Here is a 15,347-nt window from a genome sequence, read left to right as displayed (position 1 = left end):
TCCTGCTCCTATTTCTTATATTCCCTGTACGGCCATACACGCTCTGGAGAACCCAAGTGGGTGGTGATCCAGCCTTTAAATGCAAAAACCATGCTCGCCCGGAGTTTTGAAAAGGGAAAGCCCTATAAGGGGTCCCACGGCCCCTCAAATAAAATTTGGGAGTGGCGGGGAACATTGGTGCCACTGGACTCCCATCCCAAGGCATGGGAGTCACGTGAACTACCGCTCCACCAGACGTCCAGTCACCCAGCACACTCGGTCGATCGGTCCAGTTTTGGCCGGGTGGCTGGACTTGAGCTAGTTTAACTTGGATGTGCCCGGGGCCACCGGACGTCCCAAAGCGCTTTACAGCCAATGAAGTACTTTTGGAGTGTAGTCACTGTTGTAATGTGGGAAACGCAGCAGCCAATTTGCGCACAGCAAGCTCCCACACACAGCAATGTGATAATGAGCGGATTATCTGTTTTAGTGATGTTGATTGAGGGATAAATACTGGGCCCAGGACACCGGGGAGAACTCCCCTGCTCTTCTTTGAAATAGTGCCCTGGGATCTATCAGAGAGAGCAGACGGGGCCTCGGTTTAACGTCTCCAAAAGACAGTCCCTCCGACAGTGCGGCACTCCCTCAGCACTGCACTGGGAGTGGCAGCCTGGAGTTTTGTGCTCAAGTCTCTGGAGTGGGACTCCAACCCACAACCTGCTGACTCAGGCGAGAGAGAGAGAGAGAGAGAGTGCTGCCCACTGACAGACAGGGAACCCTCAACCATTCCATCTCTCCCCAAAGCCTTGGCAGCGAGGGCCACCGCAACAGCTGCCCCCCACCACCGCAACCCCGGCCAGACTCTGTGCACGCGGGTCGGGCTGATCAGATGAAGCACCGACTGAAGGCAGCCTGTGGGCCTGGTGGGGGGGGAACTCCCTGCACGGTGGAACGAGCAGTACGAGTTAACCTTGGCTTGTTGGCCAGGCTTCAGAAAGGCCCCAAGTGATACAGCCTCACTCCGACTCCCCAGCGTGTAATACCAGCTTTACCCTTCGCTTTCATTAAAAGCTGCATTATAATCTTAAAAAACAATTTTTTTTTGAAAAAAAAGTCTTTGTTCTTTCATTTCAAGCCTTGGGATCAGACTGGGTAATAGGCACCTAATGAAATGGGTGGCCTGGTAATGGAACCTTGTTGATCTTGGATGGGTTTCAAGGTGCTCACTGCCTCCTCCCAGACAGCCTGAAAATGACATGAAAACCAAACGACATCTGTTTCACTGTAAACTTCCTCACCCCACTACGCTCCTCTACCTCCAACCATTAATTAGCTTCACAGCAAAAACATTCAAACATCAAAGGCAGTATCCAGGCTCCCCCCCACAATGGGCCACATTCGGAAGGTCCCAGGTTGGATGGTGCGCCCCCTAGATGGCCGGAGGGGGCACTTGGGCTTGGCCCTGGCCGTGTCTGGCCTGGTCTTGGCTCAGTGGGCAGCACCCTCGCCTCGGGGTCAGAAAGTCCTGGGTTCAAGTCCCACTCCCAGACTTTTACACAAATAAAGTCCAGGCTGACACTCCAGTGCAGTGCTGAGGGAGCGCCGCACTGTCGGAGGGGCAGTGCTGAGGGAGCGCCGCACTGTCGGAGGGGCAGTGCTGAGGGAGCGCCGCACTGTCGGAGGGGCAGTGCTGAGGGAGCGCCGCACTGTCGGAGGGGCAGTGCTGAGGGAGCGCCGCACTGTCGGAGGGGCAGTGCTGAGGGAGCGCCGCACTGTCGGAGGGGCAGTGCTGAGGGAGCGCCGCACTGTCGGAGGGGCAGTGCTGAGGGAGCGCCGCACTGTCGGAGGGGCAGTGCTGAGGGAGCGCCGCACTGTCGGAGGGGCAGTGCTGAGGGAGCGCCGCACTGTCGGAGGGGCAGTGCTGAGGGAGCGCCGCACTGTCGGAGGGGCAGTGCTGAGGGAGCGCCGCACTGTCGGATGAGACGTTAAACTGAGGCCCTGTCTGCTCTCTCAGGTGGATGCAAAAGATCCCATTGGCCACTATTTCGAAGAAGAGCAGGGGAGATCTCCCCGGTGTCCTTGGGCCAATATTTATCCCTTAACCAACATCACTAAAACAGATTATCTGGTCATTATCACATTGCTGTGTGTGGGAGCTTGCTGTGCGCAAATTGGCTGCCACGTTTCCCACATTACAACAGCAAATCTGTCTTGAAATCTCCACGTTTCTTTATATTGTCTGTCTCTGTCTCCACATTTCTCTCTCTCTAAATCTCTCTCTACACCTTAATCCCTTCCATCCCTTCCTGCAACGTTATTGTTGCATCTCCCTGTGTATTTATTATGGTGTTCCCTCATTAAAGGTGAACATTTGCTTCACAATTCTTCTACCTTTGTTTTTGAAATAATACACACCACATTTACATAACTGGTCCATCAACTCAGAGCCAGTCTTCTCTCCTCCAGCATTTCAGTCTTCCTCCACACCTTCGTAGCCCGTGGGCAGAGGATTAGTACGGGGATCGTGGAAGAGACTGCGCTTCCCATCACCCCAAGGGAATGGTTTGCTCCTGATACGAAGGAGCTCATAAGGAACAAACTCTGCCTGCTCCTGGGTGTGACATACAGACACTTACGCCAGGAACAGCAACAACAAAGGTCAGGATTTTCCCAGTGCGTGCCGCTCGGTGCTCCTCCGTACCAGCCACAGCCGACAGCTACTGAAACTCCTGCGGGAAATCCGAGCCCACACCGCCGCCATCTTCATCTCTGTATCATCATCTTTCTTCATCTCTCGGCCCCTCCAGCTCTTCCTCCACATCGGCCTCACTGTCTCTCGGTCTTTGTCTGTCCCGACATCTCCAACGCTCAGTTTCTGCATCTCTCTCTCCACAATTCTCTCTTTTAATCCTGTTCCACAACTCTCTGCCCCGTCATCGCCCGGTTACTCTGCGTCTCTCTCCCTGCCCCTCTGTTTGTGTCTCTCAGTATCTCGGCCTTCTGCTCTCCGTCCCTCTCCACCAATCCCGGGTCCCCGCCTGCCCCGGTTAATCTCCATCTCTCTCCCTCTCTTTTATACTCACTCACTCTCACCCAACCAATCACCCACGCCCACTCACTCACTCAATCACACCTACTCTCACTCACTCGCTTTCCCACTCACTCAATCACACCTACTCTCACTCACTCACTCACACCCACTCCGATGTTGGGGAAGTCCAGAACCAGGGTCACACAGGGGATAAGGGGTAAGCCATTTAGGACCAAGATGAGGAGAAACTTCTTCACTCAGAGAGTTGATAACCTGTGGAATTCCCTGCCGCAGAGAGTTGTTGAGGCCAGTTCATTGGATATATTCAAGAGGGAGTTAGATATGGCCCTTACGGCTAAAGGGATCAAGGGGTATGGAGAGAAATCAGGAAAGAGGTACTGAGGTGAATGATCAGCCATGATCATATTGAATGACGGTGCAGGCTCGAAGGGCCGAATGGCCTACTCCTGCGCTTATTTTCTATGTTTCTATTACAACAGTGACTACACTCCAAAAGTACTCCAATTGATGTAAAAGCGCTTTGGGACGTCCGGTGGTCGTGTAAGGCACTATATAAACGCAAGTCTTTCTTCAAGCACTGTTTCAGTTGCGGTTGAACCCGGTTCAGATGCTTGTTAATCTGAACATTTAAATCAATCACTGCTTTATCACACTTGCTCCTCCCAGCACCAGCTCGATTTTCCTCCCGGCCCATCTCACACACATCCCTGTCGCTCCTTGTTGGGGCCCGGCCCCCATGGACTCGAGCCCCCTCCCTAGGGGTGACAGGCACCGGGGTCGAAGGGAACCGAGACCCGATATAGAAAAGGCAACAGCCTGGGTCTCTTTAGCTCAGGGGTGACCTAATGAGAGCTCTTTAAAATTATGAAAGGTTTTGATAAGAGTGGTTTACAGAATATTTCCACTTGTGGGGAAGACCGAAACTAGGGGCCATCAATATCAGACAGTCACTAATAAACCCAACGGGGGAATTCAGGAGAAACTTCTTTACCCAGAGAGTGCTGAGAATGTGGAACTCGCTGAATGGGCCGGGCAGCCAGTTAAAGGGTAAAAGAAAGTTACAGGGAACATCCGCACCTGCCACATGCATTTCTATAGCTCCTTTCACAACCACCAAACGTCCCAAAGCGCTTTACAGCCAATTAAGTACTTTTGGAGTGTAGTCACTGTTGTAATGTGGGAAACGCAGCAGCCAATTTGCGCACAGCAAGCTCCCACACACAGCAATGAGATAATGACCCAGATAATCTGTTTTTTTTTTAGTGATGTTGATTGAGGGATAAATATTGGCCCCAGGACACCGGGTAGAACTCCCCTGCTCTTCTTCAAAATAGTGACACGGGATCTTTTACATCCACCTGAGAGAGCAGATAGAGCCTCGGTTTAACGTCTCATCTGAAAGACGGCACCTCCGACACTCCCTCAGCACTGCCCCTCCGACAGTGAGGCAGTCCCTCAGTAACGCCCCTCCGACAGTGCAGTGCTCCCTCAGTACCGCCCCTCTGACAGTGAGGCAGTCCCTCAGTAATGCCCCTCCGACAGTGCAGCGCTCCCTCAGCACTGCCTCTCCGACAGTACGGCGCTCCCTCAGCACTGCCCCACCGACAGTGCGGGGCTCCCTCAGCACTGCTCCTCCGACAGTGTGGCGCTCCCTCAGTACTGTCCCTCCGACAGTGCGGCGCTCCCTCAGTACTGTCCCTCCGACAGTGCGGCACTCCCTCAGCACTGCCCCACCGACAGCGTGGCGCTCCCTCAGTACTGTCCCTCCGACAACACTGCCCCTCCGACAGTGTGGCACTCCCTCAGTAATGCCCCTCCGACAGTGAGGCAGTCCCTCAGTAATGCCCCTCCGACAGTGAGGCAGTCCCTCAGTAATGCCCCTCCGACAGTGCGGCACTCCCTCAGCACTGCACTGGGAATGTCAGCCTAGATTTATGTGCTCCAGTCCCTGGAGTGGGACTTGAACCCACAACCTTCTGACTCAGAGGCGAGGGTACTACCCACTGAGCCCCGGTTGACACCTGTGTTGGGATGGAAACGCGATTACACAGAGTGCTGAGCATGTCCCAGTTTGCAGAGTGCGTCTGGGGGCGTTCTCTGCTGCATTTGCAACGATGGCATCCTGGCCGGTAATGTGCTGCAGTGGGGCAGGGAACGGTGTCTGCGATAGCTGGGTTTGCCCAAGTCTGTTCAGGGTTTGACATTTCCCAAGGGGTGCAAAGCAGAGTCAGTCGTCGGCCCTCCGTGATCGGGGGAAGAGCGTGGTTTCTTTAAACAACACAATTCAGATTTGAAAGTGGAAACGTTTCCCGCCCGATCATCAATGGTGAACATCAGCGATCCATTGAAATCCCAGACACAGGGGCCACCCAATATACTGTACAGCTGCCACAGTATAAAGTGGCCAGGAGCTGGTGATATTGAGACTGGCCGGCTAAGGGTGGGGCGTACACACAGACGGAAATCTGTTTACACCGCACACATGGGCTGTCGCAACAGTGGTTTCTCTCTCTCCCCCACAACACACTGCTGGAATTATTTAAAGGCGGCTACCGAAATGCGCGGACATAATGATTGATGGCAGCTCAGAACACATCGGGACGCTGGGTGTGCGGGCTAGCGCCCACAGTCCCAACATCGCTTTGTGGTTTCTCTCCCTGCACATCCTTTAATGGAGAGAGGTGAGAGTGAGTGAGTGAGTGAGTGAGTGAGGTGAGAGGAGAGAGTGAGTGAGTGAGGAGAGAGAAGAGAGAGAGAGAGAAAGAGAGAGAGAGTGAAAGAGAGAGAGTGAAAGAGAGAGAGTGTGGAGAGAGAGAGAGTGAGGAGAGAGAGTGTGAAAGAGAGAGTGTGAGAGAGTGTGAGAGAGAGAGAGAGAGAGAGAGAGAGAGAGAGAGAGAGAGAGAGAGAGTGAGAGTGAGAGTGAGAGAGAGAGAGAGAGAGAGAGAGAGAGAGAGTGTGAGTGTGAGAGTGCGTGGGCTTATACTACAGCACAAAGGGCTGGCATTACATTGCCCACATAAACCACAGTCCCCGCACTCCCGACAATGTGGGGGAAGAGATACCTAGCTGTGGAAGCCGGGACATTGAATAAATTTAAGACAGAGATTAGACAGTTTCTTAACCAGTAAGAGGTAATGGGGAGCGGGCAGGGAAGTGGAGCTGAGTCCATGATCGGATCAGCCATGATCGTATTAAATGGCGGAGCAGGTCGAGGGGCCGTATGGCCGACTCCTGCTCCTATTTCTGATGTGTCACGGGGAACCCGAGTTCGGAGGGAAGGCCGGAGTCTCGGGCGCTCTGGCCCGGAAAGGGAATCTTGGTCTGATGAGACGCACAGGATGGTTGTGAGCATGGACGGGGTAAATCGGGAATATTACCTCGGGAGAGCGAGACAACGGAGGCAGGGCTCAAGCTGATAAAAGGAAAAAAAGTCAGGAGTGGAAAGGAAGACTTGCATTTATATAGCGCCTTTCACAAACACTGGATGCTTTACAGCCAATGAAGTGAACTTTTGGAGTGTAGTCACTGTTGTAATGTGGGAAATGCAGCAGCCAATTTGCGCACAGCAAGCTCCCACACACAGCAATGTGATAATGACCCAGATAATCTGTTTTTGTTATGCTGATCGAGGAATAAATCGTGGGCCAGCGAGTGAACACCTCCACAGGTCGGGAAGTACAAGAGCTGGAGTGACATACCACTGCAGCTTCCAGTGCCAGCACGGGCCAGCCCACACTGCGATATGTGTGCGCACTAGGTCTGTGCAGCAGAGCAGGTCTCCAGTCGTCCTGGGTAACCCTCACCAGCGTGGACACGATGGGCCGAAATCGCCACCTTCGGTGCTGTCAAAATGATATTATGATAAAATATGAAAGGGTAGATAGACGAGGTAAACACAAAGTATTATTTCAAATTAAAAAGTCAGGACCATGGCATTAGATACTCTCTAGAGTTTAGGAGAATGAGAGGTGATCTCATTGAAACATACACAATTCTCACAGGGCTTGACAGGGTAGATGCAGGGAGGATGTTCCCCCCGGGGCTGGGGAGTCTAGAGCCAGGGGTCACAGTCTCAGGATAAAGGGTCGGCCATTTAGGACTGAGATGAGGAGGAATTTCTTCACTCAGAGGGGGGTGAATCTTTGGAATTCTCTGCCCCAGAGGGCTGTGGAGGCTCAGTCGCTGAGTATATTCAAGGCTGAGATCGATAGATTTTTGGACTCGAGGGGAATCGAGGGATATGGGGATCGGGCGGGAAAGTGGAGTTGAGGTCAGGCTCAGCAGTTTTTTGGGGGAGAGCGTTCCCGATTCCCACTGCCGTGTGTGTGAAGAAGTGCTTCTTGACATTACCCCTGCTCTAATTTTAGGGTAATGCCCGCTTGTTCTGGACTCCCCCCCGCCAGAGGAAATAGTTCCCCTCGGTCTACCCAGTCAGACCCTTTAATTGTCTTGAACACCTCGATTAAGTCGGCCCTCAATCTTCTCAACTCCAGGGAATACATGCCCAGTGTATGCAACCAGGGAACAAATGGTTCCAGCCACACAGTGTCGCCTGCAGGACACCGGGGAAACCTCCCCTGTCCCTCTTCGAGTAGTGGCGGTGGGATCACCCGAGGGGGAGAACCTCGGTTTGCCGTCTCGCCCGACAGTGCGGCACTCCGTCGGTACTGCACTGGGAGCATCAGCCATGGCGACGGACTTCAGGCACAAACACGCGAACAATTATCAACCGTGCGAATCGCCCGAGGCCTCCAGCTCGCACAGGAAAAACGATCCTTTGTGCCAGATGAGTGCTCGCGCGCTATTTGGCCATGAGGTGCATCACCGCCGACCCACCGCCCACTCACCGGTGCTTTCCAGCCAATTTACCGCTCCAGAATCCGGCAGCACTCGAGGCCCAACTGTAGCGCCCCCCCCCCCCCGGTTGAGAATGCCCACCTCCGCTATGACGCCCGCCACAGCCGAATATCCCCGACACGCCGAGTCTGCGCCTTGGGCAAGGGGTAGGAGGGCGACTGTGGGACTGTACCCCAAGCGAGACGGGGGGCACGATGTTTAAATTAAGCTTCCGGCACAAAGGCAGTACCTGCTCTTTCGTTCCACACTTCCAACTGGACAGGAGTGACAGTGATGAGTTCCACATTGCACCCTGCGGATAAACACGTCTCTCACTATGTTGAAGCGCAGGTGCTGACGTGTGCTTTTATCTGGAGGCTATCATCAGCTCATTCAGCCACTGGGATTTGCAGCTTGGAAAAGCCGCAGAATCGAAATTCACATTAGAAGCACACACACAACGGTGAAACGCGGAATCAAGATATTTGCATCTGTGGCTTTCCGCATGTGCGCCTTGGGGATACTGGATTACAGGACATTGCGGGACGGGAGGGGAGGAGGGGTTTATGGGGGGGGGGGAGCGCAGAAAGAGAGAGACGGAGAGTCGGGGGCGGGAGCGCTATTGGTTGGCATCCCAGCCCAGGATTACTGCTCGATTGTGAGTTCACTCTCGGGAGGTGTCAGTCCGCTGAGGGATCAGAGGCCGCAGGAGCTCGGGATAGAGAGAGATAAATAGAGCGATATATACTCATACACACACACACACACACACACACTCTCTAACTTTTAAGCGTCTTTCCAGAGGTAGCTGAATGAGTTAAGTGTTGTTTGTCCATGTAACAGAGCAATTTTGGAGAGGGGTGGGGGGGAGAAGAGGGGGAGAGGGGGAGACATGTGTGCTGGGGTGCAATTCCTGTCCTGCCAAGTCGGCTGCAAACTGTTATCTCTGCGAACAAGATCAGGATCAGGATCAGACGATGACCCCGACATTCGGGCAGCCCGAGCGACCATCGCATGAGAGACAGAAAACCTGGGGAGGGCACCGAGCGCCCGGCTAACTATACCCCGGGCACCGAGCGCCCGTCTAACTATACCCCGGGCACCGAACGCCCGTCTAACCATACCCCGGGCACCGAACGCCTGTCTAACCATACCCCGGGCACCGAACGCCCGTCTAACCATACCCCGGGCACCGAACGCCCATCTAACCATACCCCGGGCACCGAACGCCCATCTAACCATACCCCGGGCACCGAACGCCCATCTAACCATACTCCGGGCACCGAACGCCCATCTAACCATACTCCGGGCACCGAACGCCCGTCTAACCATACCCCGGGCACCGAACGCCCGTCTAACCATACCCCGGGCACCGAACGCCCATCTAACCATACCCCGGGCACCGAACGCCCATCTAACCATACCCCGGGCACCGAACGCCCGTCTAACCATACTCCGGGCACCGAACGCCCATCTAACCATACCCCGGGCACCGAACGCCCGTCTAACCATACTCCGGGCACCGAACGCCCATCTAACCATACCCCGGGCACCGAACGCCCGTCTAACCATACTCCGGGCACCGAACGCCCATCTAACCATACCCCGGGCACCGAACGCCCATCTAACCATACCCCGGGCACCGAACGCCCATCTAACCATACCCCGGGCACCGAACGCCCATTTAACCATACCCCGGGCACCGAACGCCCGTCTAACCATACTCCGGGCACCGAACGCCCATCTAACCATACCCCGGGCACCGAACGCCCGTCTAACCATACCCCGGGCACCGAACGCCCGTCTAACCATACCCCGGGCACCGAACGCCCGTCTAACCATACCCCGGGCACCGAACGCCCATCTAACCATACCCAAGCAAGACTCAGCACGTCCAGACAAGATGCACAGAAATAATACACTAATTTTCTTCAACCAAATCACTTTTAGCAATTGCTGGGGGGGGGGGGGCTAGCTGTGTGACTGAACCCCACTTGTCTCCCCTCCCAGGAACCCAGCAAAATCTTCAATCGTTCAGGCCACCTTTCACTGTGAGGCAAGGAAATAAATTCCAGGAGTCAAGCTTTCGCTCGACGGAGTCATGTGGGTACTATTCCTGGCAGCCTCTCGAGAAACAATCTTCAGAAGCACCGTGCTAAAAATAACACTCTGCAATTTGTATCCAAGAGCGAAAGGACAGGGAAGGATTGACGGAGAGAGGCCGTGCAGTGTGTAAACAGCTCCCCTCGTAGCATCCGTCAGGAGAATGGAGGCGGTCTCCTGTTCTCCCGAAATTTCCCCCCTCCGCTCCCGATATCATCGACTCCCTCGCCCCTCACTGGCACAAGTCAGGAGTGTGATGGAATACTCTCCACTTGCCTGGATGAGTGCAGCTCCAACAACACTCGAGAAGCTCGACACCATCCAGGACAAAGCAGCCCGCTTGATCGACACGCTACCCACCACCTTTAACACTCACTCCCTCCACCACCGGCGCACCGTGGCTGCAGTGTGCACCATCTACAAGATGCACTGCAGCAACTCGCCAAGGCTTCTTCGGCAGCACCTCCCAAACCCGCGACCTCTACCACCTAGAAGGACAAGGGCAGCAGGCGCGAGGGAACACCACCACCTCCACGTTCCCCTCCCAGTCACACACCATCCCGACTTGGGAATATATCGGCCGTTCCTTCATCGTCGCTGGGTCACAATCCTGGAACTCCCTCCCTAACAGCACTGTGGGAGCACCTTCACCACACGGACTGCAGCGGTTCAAGAAGGCGGCTCACCACCACCTTCTCAAGGGGCAATTAGGGATGGGCAATAAATGCCGGCCTTGCCAGCGACGCCCACATCCCGGGAACAACATTAAGAAATCGCCTCCCGCCCCCCCGATCTCACCCAAGCAACACTTTGCCAACTGCGAGCCCATTCAGCCAGTGCCTGCTGGCTATTTGACCGGGGCCGGGGGGGGGGGGGGGGGGGAGCAGACAAGCCTTCGCCCAACATCCAAACGCTGTCCAGTGTGTAAAAGAAAGACTTGCATTTATATAGCGCCTTTCACAACCACCGGACGTCCCAAAGCGCTTTACAGCCAATGAAGTACTTTTGGAGTGTAGTCACTGTTGTATTGTGGGAAACGCAGCAGACAATTTGTGCACAGCAAGCTCCCACACACAGCAATGTGATAATGACCAGATAATCTGTTTTAGTGATGTTGATTGAAGGATAAATATTGGCCCCAGGACACCGGGGAGAACTCCCCTGCTCTTCTTCCAATCGTGGCCGTGGGATCTTTTACATTCATCCGAGAGAGCAGACGGGGCCTCGGATTAACGTCTCATCCGACAGTGCGGCACTCCCTCAGCACTGCTCCTCCGACAGTGCGGCGCTCCCTCAGCACCGCCCCTCCGACAGTGCGGCACTCCCTCAGTACCGCCCCTCCGACAGTGCAGCGCTCCCTCAGTACTGCCCCTCCAACAGTGCGGCGCTCCCTCAGCACTGCCCCTCCGACAGTGCGGCGCTCCCTCAGCACCGCCCCTCCGACAGTGCGGCACTCCCTCAGTACCGCCCCTCCGACAGTGCGGCGCTCCCTCAGCACCGCCCCTCCGACAGTGCGGTGCTCCCTCAGCACCGCCCCTCCGACAGTGCGGTGCTCCCTCAGCACTGCCTGGGAGTGTCAGCCTGGATTTTTTGCTCAAGTCTCTGATGTGGGACTTGAACCCACAACCTTCTGACTCAGAGACATGAGTGCTGCCCACTGAGCCCCGGCTGACACTGTGATACATTAGGCCAAGACCATGTCTGGTCTGGTGAATGAGATCAGCGTTAGAGCCCCCATGGAGTTGCTCAGAGTGGGAGGGCTTTCAGTGACCAGGTCAACATTACGTGCTTAACCAATACCACCAGAGCCACCCGCACCTCCCAAACCCGCGACCCCCACTGCCTCGAAGGACAAGGGCAGCAGGTGCATGAGAACCACCTCCACGTTCCCTCCGAGTCACACACCGTCCTGACTTGGAAATATATCGGCTGTTCCTTCATCGTCGCTGGGTCACAATCCCTCCCCTAGCAGCACTGTGGGAGCACCTTCACCCACAGCTTACAATGCCAACTTAGAAACACACACAGCACAGAAAGAAAGACTTGCATTTATATAGCGCCTTTCACAACCACCAGATGTCTCAAAAGTGCTGTACAGCCAGTGAAGTACTTTTTGAGGTGCAGTCACTGATGCAATGTGGGAAACACGGCAGCCAATTTGCGCACAGCAAGATCCCACAAAAAGCAATGTGATAACAACCAGATAATCTGTTTTTGTTTGCGATGTTGGTGGAGCGATAAATATTGTAAATGTTGTCATAGTCAGCTTCCAGTTCGCTCAGCTCTGCCCCACGGAGCTTGCCTCGGGCGATTCAGGCCAGATACCACCGCTCCGGCTAGATTGTGAGCCACTAGACTCATTTCCAGAGTGGCCAGCATGAAAGACAGATAAGGAAGTTTCCAACTGCACTCCACGACGACTTCTCCTGAGGCAGTCCCTCGGAGTCGAGGATGACTTGCTCCCACACTAACACCAGTTCTCAGGTGACTGAGACCAATGTGGGACCGACAGTCTCTGTCACAGGCAGTCTCTGTCTCTGGGGCACACGGTGGTTGGAGGGACGGGTGGGTGGGGGGGCTTGGGTTGCCGTGCGCTCCTTCCGCTGTTTGCGCTTGGCCTCCGCGTGCTCCCGGCGAAGGGACTCGAGGTGTTCAGCGCCTTCCCGGATGCTTCCCCTTCCATTTTGAGCGGCCTTGGGCCAGCGATGTCAGTGGGGATGTTGCATTTTGTTTCCCCCCAAGGAGGCTTTGAGGATGTCCTGGAACCGTTTTCTCTGCCCGCCTGGGACTCGCTTGGCATGTCGGAGCTTGGAGGAGAGCGCTGAGCTTCGGGAGTCTAGCATTGGGCATGCGGACAATGTGGCCCGGCCATCGGAGCTTGAGCACTACGACTGAAACTGTGGTAACAGGGCAGGTTGCAAAAGCAGCTAAAAAAGCTGTCGGGATCCTGGGCTGCATGAATAGAGGTAGAGAGTACAAAAACAAGGAAGTTGTGATGAATCTGTATAAAACACCGGTTCGGTCTCAACTGGAGTATTGTGTCCAATTCTGGGCAATGCACTTTAGGAAGGATGTGAAGGCCTTCGAGAGGGCGCAGAAAAGATTTACGAGAATGGTTCCAGGGATGAGGGACTTCAGTGACGGGGAGAGACTGGAGACGCTGGGGTTGTTCTCCTTGGAGCAGAGAAGGTTGAGAGGAGATTTGATCGAGGTGTTCAAAACCATGAGGGGTCTGGACAGAGTAGAGAGAGAGAGAAACTGTTCCCATTGGTGGAAGGGTCGAGAACCAGAGGACACAGATTTAAGGCGATTGGCCAAAGTTGACACGAGGAAAAACTTCTTTTTTTTTTAAACCGCAGCGAGTGGTTAGGATCTGGAATGCGCTGCCCGAGAGGGCGGTGGAGGCAGACTCAATCGTGGCTTTCAAAAGGGAGCTGGATAAGTGCCTGAAGGGAAAAAAAAAAGTGTGCAGGGCTACGGGGAGAGGGCCGGGGAGTGGGACTGGCTGAGGTGTGCCTGCAGAGAGCCGGCATGGACTCAACCGGCCGAACGGTGCACAAAAAAGTTTAAACTTTTGGTTCTGGCAATGAAACGAGAGCTCGGGCGAATTATTGACTTAAACTGGCACGTTTGATACACTGCTAATACAATGTTGTATTTCAAAACTTTGCGGCAAAGCAATCGTAGCTCTCCAGAGGCAACGGGCAGGGCTGTGAGAGTCTTCGCGCTCTGCGTTCCGATGGTTCTGATCAGAGGTTCATCTCAACTTCCTTGTTTTTGTACTCTGTGCCTCTATTCATGCAGCCCAGGATCCCAACAGCTTTCAAGAGGTGGTCCAACAAATTATCCAGCGTCTTAAACATGTCTCTGCAAACGTTAACATTATCCCCCCCCCCACACACACACAAAAACACTAAATCACCGCTCTGAAATCGGAGGTGGGAGCAGCGGTTTTTTTTTCAAACTAACAAACTATCGGCAGACTTTAAGATGGCGATGGAGGAGAAGGTTTATCTGAAGCACAGCCTGCGAGGCTGGGTGGGACAATGTGGGGTCAGCTCAGTCAGTGGTACATTCACCTCGGAGGTGAGAGGGCGTGGGTCGAAGGTCGAGGGCCTCACTCCAACACACAGGAGCCTAACCTAAACACTTCAGCGCAGTATGAACACGCTGTCCCTTGGCTCAGACTTTGGGCCCAGGCCCCTGTCTGTCTCTTCTAGCAGTTCAGGTGAGATGGTCCAAGCCAAGACACTGTTTGAAGAGGAGCAGGAAGCTCTCCCAGTGTCCTGGCCAACATTCGGCTCGCAACCAACACCAGTAAACAGGAGAGATTTAACGGCTCATTCATCTCATTGGTGTCTGTGGGACACAGAGAGAGAGATTGATTCATCTTTTGCTATGAGAGAAAGTATATACCGCAAACATCAAGCCATTCCACCCACCTAACCCCGACCTTTTCATTGGCTCAGTGGGCAGCACTCTCCTCGCTGAGTCAGAAGGTCGTGGGCTCAAGTCCCACTCCAGAGACTTGAGCACAAAAATCTAGGCTGACACTCCCAGTGCAGTGCCGAGGGAGCGCCGCACTGTCGGAGGGGCAGTGCCGAGGGAGCGCCGCACTGTCGGAGGGGCAGTGCCGAGGGAGCGCCGCACTGTCGGAGGGGCAGTGCCGAGGGAGCGCCGCACTGTCGGAGGGGCAGCGCCGAGGGAGCGCCGCACTGTCGGAGGGGCAGCGCCGAGGGAGCGCCGCACTGTCGGAGGGGCAGCGCCGAGGGAGCGCCGCACTGTCGGAGGGGCAGCGCCGAGGGAGCGCCGCACTGTCGGAGGGGCAGTGCCGAGGGAGCGCCGCACTGTCGGAGGGGCAGCGCCGAGGGAGCGCCGCACTGTCGGAGGGGCAGCGCCGAGGGAGCGCCGCACTGTCGGAGGGGCAGCGCCGAGGGAGAGCCGCACTGTCGGAGGGGCAGTACTGAGGGAGCGCCGCACTGTCGGAGGTGCCGTCTTTCAGATGAGACGTTAAACCGAGGCCCCATCTGCTCTGTCAGGTGGATGCAAAAGATCCCACAGCACTATTGCGAAGAAGAGCAGGGGAGTTCTCCCCGGTGACCTGGGGCCAATATTTATTCCTCAAATCGACATCACTAAAACAGATTATCTGGCCATTATCACAGTGCTGTTTATGGGAGCTTGCTGTGCGCAGGTTGGCTGCTGAGTTTCCTGCACTACATTTCAAAATCATGAGGTGGTCTGGATATTGGCGGACGGGGGGAGAACCAGGGGGCACAGATTTAAGGCAATGGGCAGAAGAACCAAAGGCGACGCAAGACAAAACGTTTTTACGCAGCGAGGGGTTAGGATCTGCCCGAGAGGGTGGTGGAGGAAT

At 54.9% G+C, this 15,347-nt stretch overlaps 1 protein-coding gene across 1 annotated transcript in view; it reads right to left on the bottom strand.

Moving 5' to 3' along the window:
- The window catches only part of igf1ra (insulin-like growth factor 1a receptor), a 274,532-nt gene that overhangs the window by 124,221 nt on the left and 134,964 nt on the right, over positions 1 to 15,347 (bottom strand). The gene's annotated exons all lie outside the window — the stretch shown is intronic.

This window comes from Pristiophorus japonicus, chromosome 21 (assembly GCF_044704955.1).
Source record: "Pristiophorus japonicus isolate sPriJap1 chromosome 21, sPriJap1.hap1, whole genome shotgun sequence".
Taxonomy (NCBI): domain Eukaryota; kingdom Metazoa; phylum Chordata; class Chondrichthyes; family Pristiophoridae; genus Pristiophorus; species Pristiophorus japonicus.
This window is presented reverse-complemented; position numbering and strand designations above follow the sequence as displayed.